This window comes from Mycteria americana, chromosome Z, assembly GCF_035582795.1.
Source record: "Mycteria americana isolate JAX WOST 10 ecotype Jacksonville Zoo and Gardens chromosome Z, USCA_MyAme_1.0, whole genome shotgun sequence".
Classification (NCBI taxonomy): Eukaryota; Metazoa; Chordata; class Aves; order Ciconiiformes; family Ciconiidae; genus Mycteria; species Mycteria americana.
Window position 1 is genome coordinate 38267159 of NC_134396.1, and position 19132 is coordinate 38286290.

At 38.2% G+C, this 19132-nt stretch overlaps 1 protein-coding gene across 13 annotated transcripts in view; it reads left to right on the forward strand.

Annotated features, from left to right (window-relative positions):
- The first annotated feature begins 3102 nt into the window (after window positions 1-3102).
- AOPEP (aminopeptidase O (putative)) overlaps window positions 3103-19132 on the forward strand; it is a 208725-nt gene continuing 192695 nt past the window's right edge. For 5 of the 13 annotated variants that reach the window (XM_075526831.1, XM_075526838.1, XM_075526839.1 and 2 more), the window contains exons 1-2: window positions 3241-3626; window positions 18468-18570. The gene's annotated coding sequence lies outside the window, so the exon portion shown is untranslated. Of the gene's footprint in view, window positions 3170-3237; window positions 3627-18467; window positions 18571-19132 lie in introns of those variants that run through there. The other 8 variants (XM_075526833.1, XM_075526844.1, XM_075526840.1 and 5 more) reach the window with 6 other exon arrangements.

The window sequence follows — 19132 nt, forward strand, 5'->3', positions numbered from 1 at the left end:
TTAAGACTGAGTTTTGCCCTCTTCTCCATGTTTCAAGTACTCCTTCTATAGAGCAATTGCTCCAAATAATTGCCACTGCTGTCATGTTTGGCACTAAAATAAAAGTTGATGTGGTACTAGTCACAAAATTTTTTAAAAGGTATTTAGCAGTTACTTTCAGTATTTTTTACTTTTAGAACTTTCTTAAGCCTGATTGTTAAAGGCATAAAATATTAATACTAGTGAAATATTGCCCAAATAAGCTGTTATAAAAATACCCCGTTATGTAATCTTTAGATTTTTTTTTTGTGAAAGTTACAGTAATATTTTTACAATAAGCTTTTCTTTTTAATGGCAAATAAACTTCACTACGGGAATCACAAGCAGGTTAACTACTTTGCTCATGTTTAAGGCCAAATAAAGCAAGCCTCCAATATCCATGTACATCAGGCTATCCACTGTTCACTTGACAACAGCAATCCAGAGTGTCTTATCGTAAATGGGAAGGATGATGATGATGTGCCATGCTGTATGCATTTGGACAGCAACATGAAATGCTATTTGTCAGAGAATAGCTCATCTTTCAAGAAATAAATAGGTTTGAGGTAAATATGGATCAAGAGAGAGGCTGATTTACACTCATGATGAGGTGCTGGTTTAGTTTTTGTAGGCTAGAACAATGCGTTCTCTCAGTCAATGGAAAAGGCTGCCGTGTATGCAAGTAAAAGCAAGAACAGTCAACAATGTTGACAATCCACTGGTCTTTAACAAAGCACAGTTGATTTCAAGAGCTCTGTACATCACTATTTCATCAGCAGGAAATGACCCACATTTGGTACTGAAAACAAAAAAAAAACCCCTAAGGCTGCTGTAGTGCAGCTTTTGCTTAAGCTACAGCATTCCTGATCAGAAAAAATGCATTGCTTTTCCAGTATTTGCAAAGTAACGTATATTTTCATGGTCATTCACTCTTGTGTATACGTCAGATCTTCTCAAACAGAACTCTTACAAATACCAGTTTCATCTGGATTCATAACACGTACTTAAGCCCATCCAAAGTGGTACACTGGTTTCCGACTCAGCCTTTCCTTGATTACTGCAGATAGCCCTAGCCAGAAAGTCCTCCCTAAGTATGGGTAGTGTGGCTGTAATCCTCAAAGAGAGGACCCTGTACTGGATCTGGCTGGGTCAGAGATATTTTCTATTATCTTCTTACCAGTGCTAGTATGTTCCAATTATTTTGGAAAGACTGAGATTTCTAGCAGTTTTTGACACTTCAAAAACCATCTTAGACAAACCTGCTGTGCGTAAGTTTGCATTTCACAACAGCAAGTAGACATCCACATGGCATGTAGGCTCCCGAGTCCAATGTTTGGGAGCCTCCAAAACCTTAAAACTTCTGTTCAATTGTGATTTGAGCTCCTAGCTACCTAAATTTCTGCAAGGCAGTCTTTACGACAGCTTTGAGTAGGTTTACACTGCAACTGATGCACAGGTCCTTAACCACAAAACACACAGGCTAGGTCTGGAACCAGCACTTTACAGCTGACTGCGAGGTGGAGACTAAGCTACTTCACCCTGGTACTGAAGCAATATAAGGCAGATACCTCGTCTGCAGGGTCCAAAATTAATTGCTGCACTGCTTTGTGTAGATATGCCTACATTTCCTGCTGGCAGGCATTCACAAAGGTAAACCAAATCCTTTTCCTCAGAAGGATTCTCAAACTACATTCCCAAATTCCCTGCCTAGCATACCCTGTCCAGTGGGCGCAGGAGGTCTGCACAATAGATGATCTCTGTGTTGCTTTTCCTATAATCCAAAGATAACGGCATCTGCATGGGGGGAGGGAGCTTTGTTTGCAAATTTCCCTAGTTAGCAAGGCTCTGAATCCAAATTTCCCACCTCCCTTGAAAATGCCTTAGAAAATAAAACTGGAAGTTCTGGGAGAGACTCTCCCAATTTCCCCTCACAGTATTTTTCCACTTTGCATAAATAATTAAATGTTCATGGGGCTAAGGAGAAGGAGAAAGTGACTTTGCCAAGCTGTGGTTAAGGCACTCACATTGGAAAGCCAGGTGTGAATCCCTGTTTTAATGAATATTTAATTATCCTTCTGATACCAGACAAGCTGTGGAGGCATTTCCATTCCCTCCTCCCCCACTCCTCACATGAGCCTCATCAAGGAGCCTGGGCACCGGTGGACCAAGAATTTAGTAAGTGGCAAGACTCACAAAACTAAACAGTGCAAAGCTAAACTAGGTATTTCAAAGACCTTTCACGGTCCCGATTTTAACAGCCAGCAGCCTGCCTGCGATTCCTAGACAGCTGCAGAGTTGGTTCAGTGCTAGCAACCGTTGGGTATTTTTAGTGGCTATTCCTTTTGCTGACAGAAGTAACCGAGCACTTTGCCAGTGAGAAGCACCCTTGGCTCGCCTGGGAGCCAGCTGACAGCTCCCGCACCCAGCCAGCTCCGAGACACAGAAGCAGGGGGGCTATGCCAGCACCTAATCAGTGACGAATTGCTCCAAGAGCTTAACCACTCGCTGCCAACCTAAGCGACAGAATGAAGTATCTAATTAAATCTGTGATGTAAAAATAAATGCTTTCATTTATATCCTAAGCTGAGGTCAGTGGCACCTTGGCTGCCCTGCACACCTGTGACAGGGCCCCACCTCAGTGTGCAAAAACCCCCGTTTCTCCATCCCGTGACCTCAAGGTGCCTGCAAAGGCTGGTACGAGCAGCCAAGCGATTCTGGTGCTGGCAACTACCAGGCAACTACCACCGGTTACCTCAGAAGGGCAGCTCCTGCTCCCTACCCTCGTCCCCCTCGTCCCCCTCGTCCCCCACGCCCTGGGAGCGGGAAATGCCACCTTCCGTTTGCACGACGAGGCCAGGTCCGCTGATAAGAGGCGTGCTATGCGTGGTTAGCCGTACCGTGCACCGTAACAGGGTGCGCTGGGGGTGCGGTGGCGAGAGCCGCCAGCCCGCCCGCTCACGGAGAGACCGGGACGCCCCGGCGCGGCGGGGAGGAGCCCGCGTGCGGCCGCCGGCGCCTCACGGGTGTGGGCGGAGCCTGCGATGCCCGGGGGCGGGGCGGGGCGAGTAGGGGCGGTGCCGGGTGGATGAAGTCATCAAAAGGCGCCGCGGCCGGGCTGGAGGGCGGTGGGGGCTCGGCGCGAGCCCGGCAGGTAAAGCCGCGGCAGTTCGGTGCTCGCGGCCGCTCACGTGCCCGGCGGGGCTGGAAAGGGAGGGGTCCGGTAACGGCCGTTTGTCCCGCTCGCCCCCTCTCTGTCGCGCGCACCGTGTGGCCCCGGGAGCCGGCACGCTGGCGCTGAAGCGGCTGCCGGTGGTGGCTGCCGTTGTAAGCATTCCTTCTCCGTCACGCCCCAGCCCTGTGCCTCCGGCCCGGCGCGGCGCGGCGGACGGGGCCCCCAGCTCCGGGCGAAGGAGGCGTGAGGGGGAGCCGGGTGTCCCGTAAGGGGCCGAGCCGCGCTCTGCTGGGCGCACTGGCCTCTCTTGCACCGCAGCGTTCCCCGCCTCCGGCGTCGGGCCCATCCGCCCAGCCTCGTGCGAGGCGCTCCTGGAAGCGGCAAAGTTACGGTCCCTGCCTTTTCTTACCGACTAAACGGCTGCGGCGGGAGAGTAGTAAGCAGCAGAGTGATCAGAATGCAAAATAGTAGGGGGTGTGCAGCCGGCAATACCTGTCGTCTTTTTTCACGCTACTTAATGCAGCTTGAATAGGTGCCCTTCTTGTAGGACTCTAGTTTTAAAAGAACTTTAAATGTAATTCTGTTCAAGCTGCTCAAAGCTGATTAGCAAGCTTTTCCACTCGTTGGCCTCTTTAACACTTGGAAACATATAGGTGAAACTCGTATCTTAATAAATGGCATTTTGTAATTCATCTGAGGATTTCAGCTTAGTTGTGTGTTAGCTCCTTTACTCAGGATAATGCTTAGTTTTGGAGAGGTCAAGCTGAGTGACTGAGGTGGCTTGCCAGTGTCAACATTGGAAAGAGAAGACTGTTTTTCTCATTCCAGCCTTAAGGAAATAGCTCTTTAACGTTGTAGGTGGCATTTATGGTGCATTGAGTTAAAATGACAGCTGCATTGAGTTAAAAATGCTCATTCTATTTCAGCACAGTTTTGATTTGGACACTTCCTATGTCTGAACATGTTCTCACTTGCGTGCTCCATCTCCTGAAAATCAGACACACCCCTCCCTCCCCCTGTGTATTTTGAGTGGAAATAAAATCCAAGGTAATTTTGCACCTCTTTAGTGCTGTTCAGCATCTCCACAGAGTCACGGAGGTTGAAGGGGACGCTAAAGGTCCGCTAGTCCAATGCCCTGGCTCAAGCAGAGTTAGGTATAGCAGGTTGCCCAGGATCATGCACACTTTGAAATCATTTTGTAAAATAAAAACTTCAAAATTACATCCTTACTCAAATGGGTTTTCTGTAAACATAGTAATTGTAAATTTGTGGGCAGGGACTTGTAAGACGTTTAGCTGCATATGTTTGGGCTCTGTTTAATGGTTTTAGGTATTTGATCACTACTGTAATACAAAGAACTGCCAATGGACTAAAGAGAGTTTATGGGGAATATCAGGATGCTCTTCCTAGCTCATTTACTGATAGTAAGTTATGTTTTGGTCTCAATCTTTGGTTAATTATGTGTTTTTCTTTGGGAATGAGTATTTTGGGAGCAGAAGAGGACTTCGATTTTTTGGTGTTTCACTCTTTATTTCAGCTGAAAGAAAGGAGTTTTCTATCTTGACTTGTCATTTCAACTCATGGAAGGCTACTTCCACTGCTGCTAACTTGTAGTTGGTAAAGGTCTTCCATGATGCTCATTATTTCTATAGTTTCCAGAGTTAAAGGGAGGCTTCTGGAAAGGCACCAATTGCTTTGTCAAGGGATATTACTAATTGAATTAACTTTCACATCAAAGCCTCATTACAATGTGTACTGGTTTTCTTGTGATGCAGAGTGAGGTCTGCAAGCTCTTTTGTATGGACTGGTTTGCAGTAGTTTAACAGTAGCAAATGTTTGTTAGTTTGTTTAAGCCTTACTTTCATTTATAGAAAAACTCATTCCTGCCTTAAAAAGGCTTAAGATGATGGCTTAGCTATTTGTGTTAAGTGTGTGGAATAAAAATAAGTTTGTAATTACCGAAAATTATGTATACATATTACTTGATATTTAAAGAGTAAAATTACTGTTGATGGTGATGTTCAAAACTGACTTCTTGGTAAGATCTTAGTGTCTTACATTGTGTGAAAAATCTATAAAACTGGATTTGGAAGAAGCTTCCTTGAAAGCAGTTTAAAGGGAATTAGTTATAAATCTCTTATAATTATTAAAGAGAGTGTTTATCCAGAAGACTTTTTGTTGTTGTTGTTTTTTAATTTCTTTAAATGCTAAGTGGAGAGCATTGTAGTTTATAATTCTAACACCTCCATGTTGAAAGCAATTGAGTTGGCTTTTATGTACGGACGAAGCAAATCGTGCTTAACTGAAGGTGAAGAGAAACCACAGATGGCTTTATTTTGCACTGTCTTTTACATGGGGATAAAAAGCTGGTGGTGTTTGAATGTGTAGCATCTGGATATTGGCCGGTGGTATGTAGGGAAAGTCTGTGGTGCTGAAATACTTCTACACTTTTTGAAGAATATAGTGAGTACATAATACAAACAAGTTGGTGTCTGTGCTTCAGAGATCCTTGTTTGCAGCCCAGAATATTAACTTAAATTACCAGTTTGGCTGCATGTGCCAGGCTGTGGGCTGGAGTGACTGTGCCTGGAGATATCTGTCTCTCTTGGCCATTGTTCAAAGGGGAATTCTGTCAGAACCGGCAGCTGGGAGAAGTATCTTCAAACAGACCTAGCATAAATTGGTAGGGTTTGTCTGACGGTCCTTAGTTTTCCAGGAAACTTGATTTGTGTAAATTTCTATTTAATTGCTTTAATTGGCTATTATTTCAGGGAATTAGTTTGTATACTGTCTGAGAACCAGAAAAGCTGAGATAGAAATGGCCTCCATCTTGGGGATTAATGCCTGCTACTTGTGTCAGTATTTGTGTGTGACTAAGTTTGTGCAACTCTGATTTTGCACAATAAAAAAATATTACTGTGGTTTTTAAGGCACTAACCAGTTAATGTATTCAAATTTTTGGAACAGCTTTAAGTTGGGAATTTTCCAGGGCTTGGCAGACATCAAATACAGAGTTGTAACTGCCTGGTTTGGTTGGAGATCAGTTCTCTTGATGTTCTCTCATACACCCCTCTCTTTCATTCATTTTTGTTTTCTGAGATTTTGGAAATGCATGAAAAGAAACAGCTACAGTTGTGCTCTGAAATAAGAGGTATTTTGTGTATGCTTACAAAGGAACACATTTGGCATAGTCCTTCATTTTGTCTTGAAGACGTATCTCAGACGACTGTGTTTTGCGCCTACCTTTCACTGTTCTGTATTAACAATGTAAGACAGCCTGTCACTGGCTGATCTAGCAGGAGTGCAATGAAATAAAGCGTGTGCTTGGAAAGGGAGTGGGTGATTCAGTGCAGTCTGGATAGTACATTTCTAGCTTGTGCCACTATATTACGGAGTCATGTCTAATGACCATGTATCTTCTCTGTTTTTCAAGGGCTTTTTTTGGAAGTTTCTAAGCCTTTCATTTGCTTCCACCTAGTAGTGCCTGTGCTGGACCTCCCAACAAGTTCAGATGGTTTTCTGATTTTCTCATGTGGATTATTAGTGTTAGAGTGGAATTAGACTGGAATAGTTAGTTGTCAGCAACTGAAAATAATAGCTTCTTGGAATAATGGAACATCAGTATCAAGTATCATAATTGATCATTCTAGTTTTTAATAGACTATTTACAGGTTTAACTAGACTACTTTGTATAACAGTTACTCTCACTTTCTTAGTTTACTATTTGTAATGGGTATATTCCCAGGGTAGTTCAGATGCCTGTTTTTTTTCTTCCCCACTTTCCCCTGTAGGACGGCATTATGTTTCCAAGTTCTTCCCTTCTCCTGTCTCTTTATTTTATTTTCCTTTTAACCGTAACAACCAAAACTCTGCATTACTGTGTATTTCTTACCATAAATAAACATTTTTTGCTATAGATATTTTTAGGAAGTTTATTCTCTAATCTTGTCCACTTTGCAACTGTGTTTTATTTTGGCTGGAAGCTCTTTTCTCGGGTTTGCTTTCAGAGGCGTATGATTCTAATTCAGGCTGATGCTTTCTGTATTGAGTGGAAAAGCAATGTTATACAAATACCATTCTATGAAGGATCACTTCTCCCCTATTTCCCATTCTTTGTGCCATTTATGCAACTCTGTTATGCACAGATGATCAAGAGTGACTCTATTCATGTTGGCCACCATCTGCTACTATTGTTGTTTATTCATTTGCAAACATCTATCTTCTAAAATATTAAAGTATATAACCAAACAATTAGCTTGCCTTATATTTTTATGACTTACGAAGTACATTTGATAAGGAAGGTACATTGAATGTGAGGTCTATTTTTAAAACGTACCAGTAATTTGTTACATCTCTGTGTGTAGAAGAAGTATGACATAAAACAGTGTAAAATTATCATCAAGAGTTTGTGGTAGCATTACAGTTCCTAATTTGTTTTCATGCTTAGAGTCCAGCTAGTGAACCTCCTTTTCTAAAGGTGAAATGCATTACTTCCAAAACAATGAAAACCAGATACTCATATTATGGACAGAATATAGCAAAAAATATTACAGAAGACAATGTTGTGTAAGAGAAGTATCTCAAAAAAGATGTCAGAAATAATGGCTCTAGTATCTTCTCTATGATGACAGTACCTTGATACGTGCATGAAGTGGTGAGGAACACATCAAATCCAAGGAAAACTGACTCAGAACAGTGTATTTAGGAAGCAGGAGTAAAAGATGTACTATTTGCATATACAAAGCTCAGACATGTGCAGCGAACTTCCAAGGTGCACAGGAAGGATATTGCTTCGGTGGCTGAGGTAGTATGTTTCTTGTATTACATGAACACCATGATTACAATTTATTCTCTTAACCTGTTAAGGAAGAATGAAAAGAAATGCAGAATGAATAGAAGTTCAGTTATAAGAGTGTATTAGATAGCTGGACCACAAAATAAACCAAATGATACCTGCGTGCTTTGACATTTGTACAGCAGAATGCATACCAATGGCTTTTGATTGTCAGGAAAACACTTTAGAGGTATTTAAACCACTTTAGTAACAACACAACATACATTACATCAGTGTTCAAAAAATACGTGAGGTATGAATATATAGGCAAGACTTTCCATTTCTGTGCAGTTAGCATAGGCAGTTCTTTTTGTTTAAAACAAAAGCCCCATTTCTCTTTCTCTTTCATACTCCAGCTCCTTCTCCCTGTGAAAGTGAGGAAAATGTTGAATGACAAATGCTAGTCTTAATTAGTTCCATGATCATACACTGTCTGGGAGTCAAGTGTGTTACACTTCATCTGAATCTGTATTCAATTAGTCGGAAAAAAAGTAGGGAAGAATCTTGCCTTTGTATACCTAGGCTTGACTTGCAAATTTGCAAAACATTGCAGCTCCTATTGATTTTGCTTAGGATTTTGATAAGCTGTATTTTAGTACTTGCAGTAGAAAACATGTTGGTGGGATAATTACGATTTTTGTACATTTTTTGGGAGGACTTGGTTGAAGAAAAGATAGAAGTTGCATTTAATCAAATGCAGTTGGAGTCAAATGGTAAATTAAATCATTATTTACATCCTGTTCTGTTAAATTCCCCACATGTTTATGAAAAGACATCACAGTTCAAATAAAGAGGAGAGCATGGGGTTTACAAACATGTTTGATTGTTGCACAGCTACACTTTTTTTTCTTTTTTCTTCTCACCTGTCTCTTGTACCTGTCGTTACAACTTTTTGCTTCTATGAGTGCACACATACTTTCTCTCTGTCTCATCTCGCTGATTTAGTCATGTTGGACCAATGAGGAGCAGTCTATGTGTAGATGCTAAACTTCAAACAAAATATCAGCATGTTTTTTACAATATTGTTGAAATAGCAGTACTGATTGAAAGGAAATATATAGATACCTAGCACTTAAACAAATTCAACAATATACATACACATATATCTTTTTGTCCTGTTCAGTTATGGGTTTTCACTATGGTCCTTTTAAGAAATTAAAAAAAACCCCACAACTTTTAGCTCTGATATTACATTCTGCAGTAATTTTTATCCTCCTCTTTTGTTGAAGTGCATCCTTCCTTTATCAATTTTTGCTTGTCTTTTCTTTTTTTCACTTGGTTTGATTTCTGGTTTGCTTGAATGTCATTCTTGTATCATCTATTTCATTGCTACAGAGGTTGGGTGCATAGTCATTAATTGCCTTGATCTTTTACTTTTGTTCTTGATACTGAAAAGGCTGTCTGTTTAAGTGACCAAATAAACAACTCATTCCTGTCTTTTCTTCTTGGATAAAACTGAGGCATTCTCCCAGCGTTGTTGAGATCCGCTATTTGATAAGCCAAGCACAGCCCGAAGGAGGAGTAGATATCCATCTTGTCTGGAACGCAACCATTTAGCCGTGTATTTTAATGTCATAAAATTAGCAGTCCTGTTGAAGACAATGCATTTGTTCATCTCATGTCAAGTTAATTCTTATGTAACATGGCTTTGGGCCCAAATGAAACATTTAAATCATCTTTCTAGCTCTTAATCAGGTGACTATCATATATATGCCTTAAAATATTTCTACTAGATTGTTCTAAATTCTAGGTAGCCTTATACTGTTTTTCTGTATTGCAAATGCTGTGTGCTTTCCAAAAATGCATCATTTTACCATTAAATTTCTTGTTAATAAAGCAGGTGTAAGTAAAATGGGATTAAAAAGCACAACTCTTTGCAGCTCCATTAATATTTGATTTTTTGAAAAAATCTGGAAAATACATTGTGTTAGCACTGATTATACTTCTATAAATTTTGGTCTGATGTGAGTCTGAAGTTGTAAGAAGAATAGTTTAAAGGCAGTGTGTATTGTTTGTATTTTATAATCACTTATAATTTTAAAGAGAGAATTTTATTGCATATGTACCAAACTGATTTAATGCATAGTGGTGTAACATTACCCACACACAAGAGGGCACACTAAGTCCTCTGGAATATAATTACAGAAAACCTTTTCAGTTAGGGTAAATTAATATCTTCAAAGAAAATAAAAAAAACACACGTCGAATGTGGTGCTATCTATAATTTTTAACAAATGTTTTGTATGAATATTTTATGTACGTGCCAGAAAACTTAACTAATCTTACCTTAAAGTCCTTTTGGTTTAGTGCCAGTGAATATTGTGAAGTTCTGTGACTGAAGATTAGCATTGTTGTTTAAGCTGGCTTAAAGAAAAGAAAAGTAGAAAGTAATCTAACACTCACATCTTCATTTCTTTCTTACCATAGTGTGTTATAGTCAAAAGATTATAAATATAAGAGTTCCCACAGTGAAGTGAAGTTCCAGGATTCAAATACAAACATTTAATGATCTGAAAAGCTTTTAAAAATTATCGTTAGCTTTTGGTAAAGTTCTTTCCTGTTCACATTGCAGGTTTTATTTTGTATTCTCTCTCTGAAACAAGCACAATGCCTCTCTGCTTCCATCCCTAAAATTTATGTATGGATTGAGTTTTTTTAAAGATACATTAGTGTCACTTGGAGATCTTTTGTCCTTGGATTCACCTTAATTTATTACTGAAGTAACAATTGATTTAAGTTTTAAGGACCATTTTCCCCTCAGTCTTTTCTGTACTAGTGTTAGCTTTGTAATTCTGTTCCAGAGCTTTTTAGAGTCATTGGAAGGAGTAAATAATTAGCTTCACTATGCATTTGAGCTTCTGTTCATTTCTCGTGTTTTCCCATCCCTCCCTTCCTCAGAAGACATTTAGTGGCCCAATCTCCATTAAAAGCACTAGGTACTATCTCTGTAGGTCTGTATAACTCCTGAAAATCTGTCAAAACAGTTTGCAGAAGATGTCTTAGGATGCCTTTTAAAAGATTCTTAAGGAATTTTCTTTCAAAAAACAATCAATGCAGACAATATTATTTAGGCATCTAAATAATATTATTTAGGCATCTTCATTGTTACAAACAATTAACATTTTTAAGTAGTCACTCTGAATACTGTGTGGAAGATCACCCTAATACTATATCAATGAAATACATATTAAAGCTAAATTCTATGTGGAAAATAAACCAGCAACTTTAGAAACAGTGATGTAGTCTGACTACTTGTAAACATAGTATTTTGCAAATTTCTGGTTAACTTGACCATGGAGCAGAAGAGTAATATTTTGTTTGTTGTCTTGTTATTTCAGCTACATTCTAGACTTCTATTGAAAATGTAGAAAACACTGTTTCCTGGGAGTATATTTTGGTATACTCATTCTTAAAATTATGTATTTCTGTTCTTATTCTTTATCTGCTCCTTACCTTTTCACTGTTTTAGTTCAACAACAACAAAAAAGCAGCTCTGCGGAATAGAAAAATGACCATTTTTTGTATTTTTTAAAAAGTTAGCCCTATTTAATGCAGTATAATATGGAATGTAGTATTTGCAAGACAGCTTAGTGTCTTTTTGCTTGTCTTTTCTCTGTGCCCCTCTAAGAAGAGTTTGGCTCCATCTTCTGTATGCAACCCTTTAGATACTGGGATATAGCAGGTAGTCTTCCCTAACTGCCTCATCCCAAGGCTGACCAGCTCCAGTACCGCCAGCCTCTCCTACTTTTGCGTGCTTCAGTCCTGTAGCCATGTTAGTGGCTCTCTGCTAGCCTATTCTGTCAATGAAATTGCAGTTTTTCAATAGGCTTATTATAAACCACATTTCTTTCCACAGGATTAAGTTAAGCTAATGAATTGTTAGGCAATCAGCTTCTGAATATTTAGTGGTAAAAAACACGCAGTGGAGGCTTGTCAAAAGTTAAAGTTGTTAAAATAATCATCTGATTGCTTTCTCTTACTAAACAACTGAGCTATTAGATAATGAAGAAATAATAGAAGTTTTGCTTGCCTTTGAAAGGACTGTTGTGTCCTATATTAACTTTCTTTAATTTGCCTTTGAATTTAATTTTTTTTTTGTTTGTAATTTAAAAACCCACGAAACAGAATTCTCAAGACCATCTTCAGCATTCACCAGTGATTTAATGTTCAACTCTGAGAGCATTTTAAATTTATTTTAACATGCTTAAATGTAGTTGAGTCTGTCCTGGGTTTTGCTCAACTTTTGTTAAATTTGGATATGGCCTCATGCTGGGTTTAAGTCTGTCCCAATGTGAACTGCCTCCTGAAGGGCGATCATATTCTGTTCCCAGCTGCATGTTCCTGCCTCTTCCTTTGAGTTGTCTTCTGCGCTTGTGTAGCTGCATAGGAAGGAAGGCTGTGCTGAAATTTGCGGAAGACAGACACATTTCCTATTCTGGCATCTCAGGCTAAGGTTGGCTTAGTTTTGTTGTGAATACACACCTTCACGTGTTTTATGCTTGCATTAGTTGAATGATTGGAGGGGGTCAATCTGGAGAGGTTACAAGCACTTTGGAGTTCAGGATGTAAGTGATTTTTAAAAATTATTTGAAATCATTAAGTTGAAATTCAATAGCAGTAAGTACAAAGTATTACAGAAAGATAAATTCAGTGTGCAAATAAAAAATTGGGAGAAGCTCAGAGAATTGTTTTGTGGCTATAGCAATATCGGCTCAGGTTTAATAGAGCAAACACTGAGATTTAAAGGCTGAGGTTACAAAGAAATACCACTTCTGGCTTTAGCAATACAAGTATTTATTGTCTTTCTTGCTGGGGCTGTGCTGCCCCTGTGGATCTGTTGAATGACAAGGCTATGTAAATGATCTTAATTTATTATGGGCAAAATGAACTATTTTGACTCAGAGTACAGTTTAAGCTTTATTTTAATAATCTGCCTATTCTGAATGGTGTGTTCAGTCATTGGAGAGATGGAAGAGTGACCTCCAAGTGGGGGTGGAGGTTAGAAGGGGTGAGAAGCAAATGAGTGCTTCCACAGTATAACTAGGCCCTCTTTATCCAAAACTTTAGGAAAAATGAACTTAGTGAAGCTTAGAGGGAAAAAAAATGTTTACAGGAAAGAACATTTAATTACATATTATGAAAAAATGGATCATGCTAACTAGTGAAACTGAACAATTCCCTTCTGCAGAGGTTTTTAAAAACAGCAGAAGAGTGTTTCACATACTTCTGTCTCATCTCAAGGGAAAGAACTAGATTGTTCCACTGAGGACTCTTCCAGACAATGTAATTAATCTATCAGATATATGAGGTATGTATGCAATAGTGGAGGCACGAAAAAATAGAGCAAACAAACAAACAAGATATACTTTGAGAATATTTTTAGTAAATCTAGAGTTTGGATGACATGGGTAAGAAAGGCCAAATGTGGTAGAAACGACACAGTTGGCTGATGAAAATACATTTTGATGTGAATGAAGGGTAACCTGCCAAAATTCTAGTTCACATATACAGGGCACATCTTAAATAGCTTCCTGCCTGTATTTTAAAATTACCACTTTTAATGAGTATTGGGTGTGTATTTTAAGCAGTGCAAATATTTAGAGTCAGGCTATGAACTTTCTAAATATTTTAAGTGAAGTAAACTAGACAAGTGTGCATAGTTAATTTGGGCAAATATGAATAGGAGCGTGCAAGAGCTGAGAGTCCTATGCCTTATCAATACCGTGGAACCCCAGAGAGTGATGTAGCACGAGTGTTCTAGTAATATCTACCATTACTTTGTAAAGCTAGATGTTTCCATATAGAGAGCTCTGTCTTTAGACTCTATTTTTCTTTAAAAATATATATAAAAGAACATTTTTTTTAATGTCTTATTGCTTGCCCATAAAGCAGAGAATGCTGTGGTAGTAAGAGTGTGCTAATGACATACTGCTTTGGAAATGCATCGTGATAGCTTCTAATGAAATGATCAAACCATTCCTGAAAAATACCATGTTTTTCAACTTTCACAACCTGAGATGCATATTTATATTCTCTGAAATTTCTGATCTGATACATTTTATTGAAGTTTTAATGTTAAGAAGTGTCAGCAATTGAAAAAGCTAATAGGGATGTAGGAACACCTCATTACCATTATAAAGCTAGTATTATATGTGGCTGTTTCTTTACAGGACTATAGTGCTAGATGGAGTTGCAACTCAACATTTTTTTTAGGACTTTTTTCTTCTAAAATCTCAACTTGGTTACAGTCTTAAGAGATGTCTTTTATCAATTTTGTCTTATTTTGCTATTTTATACAATTTTGTATTGTTGCAGGGAGTTAGGCTTCTGCTTTTCAGCAGGTAGAAGAAAATGTCTGGTTTTGTTAACAAGCCTTGCTAATGAATTATTATATACTTCTCAGCAAGGGGCTTTATCTCTGCAGTTCCACACACATATTCCCACTGGGTTTTTGAATTTCTAGAGGAGTTTTTAATTATCACAGTGGTAAGGAAGTCATGGCAATAATGAATGTAGAGTTCCTGCCTCCAGAGAATGGTAATATATAGTGGAAATACAAAATCAAGGAGAGGGCTTATGTAATAAATGATCAAAGCAATTACACTAATAGCAGCTTCTTTCCAATTTGTCTTAAATTTTGTGTTTTTCTATATGCTATCTATGGACTATTGCTGCTGGCAGAAAGGTGCTGAATTGTGCTTTAGCAAAAGTTTTGTGGATGAGTTCCTCACTAAGTTAAGAACTGTCCAGTGCAAGAATGTTAGGGGACAATTTCTTTACAGCAGAATTAACAGTAAGTTAACAGCATGTGCAGCATCTCTGATGTTTATTTAGAGTTCCAAGGTTGGACTTCAAGGTTCTTTTCCTGCTTTTTAGCATTTACTTTTGGCCACTTATTTATATTATAGAAATAGATATGTCTAAGTTACTGGAATTGACATTATACGGATATGACCAAAACCAGTTTTAAGCTAACCTCTAAAATTGATTTTTTTTAAATAGTTTTTTTTGTTTTATAGTATGTTTCTGTTATTTCTTAATCTGTACAACTATACAGTAGTACAAAACATTGCTGCTCTGCATGACCATGAAACACTAGAGAACAGGGAAAGGAAGTAATTTCATTTACAATTTCTATTCTCTTAACAGTGGATTTTTGGCATGTTATTTAGTGAGCAGTAACTCTTTGGAGGCTCTAGGCATAGACCAGATAGTATAGAAGTGACGTTTTTAAAAAAATCAGGCTTTTTGTTTGTGCATATTTTTTTCCTCCTCTGAATTCAGTGTATGTACGTTTGCAGTTGGAAACTGAAAAAACTGGTGAAGCTGTTAGCAAGTATGTTTGGTTTATCTGGAAGCAGGTACACTATGAAGTATCAGGACTTCAATTAACATCATGTAGACAGAAATTCACACTGGGGATGTGTATCGCAAGATTGACAAGTAAGTTTATGGTCATATATTTCCTTGGACTTCTTCAGTGTTCTTTTTAAAATAATTTCCCATCTATTGTTGCAGATTATACCATCTGAAGTCTTCATACAGCTGATTAGTGGAGTTTGCTGTACCTTCATAATGTAACTCCAACTTTTAAAAAGCTAAAATTGGTGAAATTATTACAAAATTAACATTTAAATTAAAAGCATGCATGATTACCTTGTCTTAAAACTGTAGTGCGTAAATTCAGTTTCTTTCCTGCTTCAGAGAACTCTAAATAGGACTACCTCAATTTACTTGAGACACCACCTCACTTCATAGGATGCAACTTACAGCGTGAGGCTTTGGTGGAGAAATAAAATTATCATTTGTAACAGAAGCATACTTTGCACAGAAGTCAGAGCTTTTTGCTAATTCAATATCAATATGGAATTATTAAAATACAGTACAAAAATACAAAGATATTTGAATGAGTCCCCAGCACTGTCAGAACAGAATAGCATATCAGCTTCTTTGTTGGGCAGTTCTAATGTTCTGTAGACTCCTTAAAAATATTTCATTAAAATGTTCTTGACAGGTTCAGAAGCCAACACACCTGAAAACAGCCATTTAAATTCACTTACTAGTGCTTGGAGGTAAGAGAGGCTACTTGCAGATTTTGAAAGCTGAGATATCTAAAGTTAAGGTGTTTTAAGATAGGATTAAACAGACACAGTGTTACATGAATTAAAATTCAGTGTCAGAGTGTATGCAGTAATAGTTGTTACTTGTCTACAAGTGTGTTCCTCTTGTCTGTTACTCTGTTTGTAAACATGATCCCATGTGTCATGTCCACGAAACAGAAGTGTTGATCTGAAAATTCCAACTGTGGAAAATGAATGTCCACTCTGCATGTTTTTTAGCCTCATTGGACTTTGTTTTCAATTGTTTCTCAAATCTCATGGATTTCATGTTTTGGTATTAATAGTTTTGAGGAGTATTTATATTTATAGAATTTAATTTTTTGGTAATGCTTCAATTAATTGTGGGGGGGGGTTTAATTTGGATTGAGTGTACTTGTATGGCACTATTTGACTCCTTTTAATCTGCCCTATTAATTAACATTAAATAAATCTGTCAGTCCTCTAAATACAAAATAAGTGTGGTTTTGTAGGCGTTGAACTGCAGCTTTACTAGTTATTTTAAGGTGTTCAGAGGTACTTCTTACCATGGCAGCTGAGAATTTAGTGTAAGTTAGTGTAATTACCTTAATACTTTTGAGGTAAGAAATTGATCATACTTCCAAATGGAAAACAGAAAAACAGGGATATAAACACTTATTAGTAATATAGCACAAATATTTGTTGTTAGTATAATACTTACATTTTATAAAATGTATCAGTATTATATTATACCTGGTTTTCAAATGAGAAAATCTAAGTATTTGTGCGAAACAGGGATTCTTGAATGCCAGTTCAGTGTTGGGTTTTTTTCTCCACCAAGTGACTTTATTTCATTTCTCTACCACCATACTTAGCTAACCTGTCAGAAGTCATAATGTGTTGGTAGTCAGAAAAAAATCCAGATAACATCAGGTTCAGTCCACAGTGTTACGCACAGACATCGTAGATGCATTGCTCGTGTCGCAGCATTTAGAATCTTTGGTTGCTCTACTGATATTCCCAGTTAGGTGTCAAGACAAGGACATGATTGGAATGGCCAGATGCTATTTATAGACATTGCTCATTCACCAAGCTGAGGTTTGCTGAATCTTCCCTCAGCCTTTCTTACAGGTCTTCCTAAATGCTTTAGCTCCACTTCTGTACTATTTTCCGGACTTCCTTAAACTAAGTAGAAAGCAACCACTATGATGCTATTAGGACCCAATATGCATTTCAGGCTACTTAATTCTTCACCTTCCTCTGTTGTTTTTTTTTAAAGTCAAACTGGCCAAACACAGATCAAACACTGCACATATATCTGCAAAGATAAGTAATATTTGGAAAGCCACACTGAACTCACTAGGACTCTGTAGGAGCTCATGAATCTGTTTTTGGATCCTGATACAAGGTTGAATTCTGAAAGTACGCAGACTTACACATCAGTTAAGGCAGTGCAAGATGCAAAGTGTTTTCTTGCAAATATGTGAAGTTTGAAAGCACTCAAAATAGTAAACTGTTATGATGAACAAGAAGATTATTAAATTCGGAGAAAAAGTTTGGGAAAACTCTCAAACAGAGAATAGAGAAGTATCTACTGGAAGCAGTTCAAAAGATGCAATGAGAGTCTCTTGCAGGCAATATTCAAATTATTCTGAATTTACTGGGATATTTCAGTGAAAGAGGGCCTTCTGAAGTATCTTGGTGCCCTGGTATGTTTGCAAAAGTGCAGGAGGGTTGATATAAAAGTGAAAGATTTTTCTCAGCTTGTCTTCAAAGAGATCCCTGTAAGAGCTGTTTCTGACTGGTAGAAAGCCATCAAAGAAGGGAGATATTTGCTATGTTTTGTGTGCTTTGTGTGAAGCTAGTTCAGGGAACAGTATATAGGTAATTTCTTGGCCTGAGTCTTTCACTTACTGATGCTAGCTTGATACATGCCCTGGATTCCTACAAGAGAAACAGCAAGACTTGGGGGAGTCTGGATTCTCCTCTGTGGTGACTTTGAGAACTCCACAAAAACTGACTTTGAACACTGAAGTCTGTGATGAGGCTGTGAAACTGTGAAACAATGTCACAAGGGAATATCTATTCACTTAAGGCACTTAAAAACAGACTTGGCTGCCTATCATGAAAGCATCACTGAACTGGCAGGGAGAGAACTGCATGTCTTAACACTTGCTTCTTCCTCTGATTTCTGTTTCTAGTCTAGAAAGTAGACAAAAAGGACTTAAGTGAGCTAAAAGTGCATAACTTTAGCTCAATGGTCATAGTAAAACAGAGAATGCATGACAGTTAAACTTCTGTGATGAACTTCTGCCTGTTGTTGCAACAAATGTTGATGCATTTTAATATTTTCTTGCTTTTATAGGTATTTGCCTATTTTCCAGTGAGAAGACTTTTTTTTTTTCCTGTAAGTTGCTGTTATCCCAAGTGTTAATGGGTTTCCAGCTATTAAGATGTAATCATATACCGTAAGTATTTAATTATAAATTTGAAAAATCTTCATGAGCAATCTCAAAGGAATACTTGGAATGCACTCATAGTAAATTGGCTCATTTTCTTGTAATTTACTAGAAGTGCTGATATAAGAGCAGTTGTAATGTGGAAAGTACATTAATCTGTGGAGATGCATTGTATATATGAAATTATTGCTTTAAAACTTTAAGACAGATGAGGTGATTTAGGCTTACTCTTGTTACTTAGAATCACAGCAGAGAAATGATCACTATCTTCTGAGGTAGTGCATTTGAAATAAATACAGCAACCTTAAAAACAAACAGTGCAGTAATAAATTAAATTAGATGTTGAATAACCATGTATCTTTTCTAAAGGATTATTGTGGGTGAAGAGAGTCAACAGGAGGCCTATAGGAAAGTTTTGTTCTTTCAGTTTATAAAAGCTGTCTAGAAATATTGTCACTTGAGATCTTCTCTGAAAAATAAAGCCAGTGGTTCTTGACAGCAAATCCTGAAGCAGCTAGCTTGATGCCATTCTGTGGAGACACAATCACCCTTTGGCTGTACTATTTTTAAT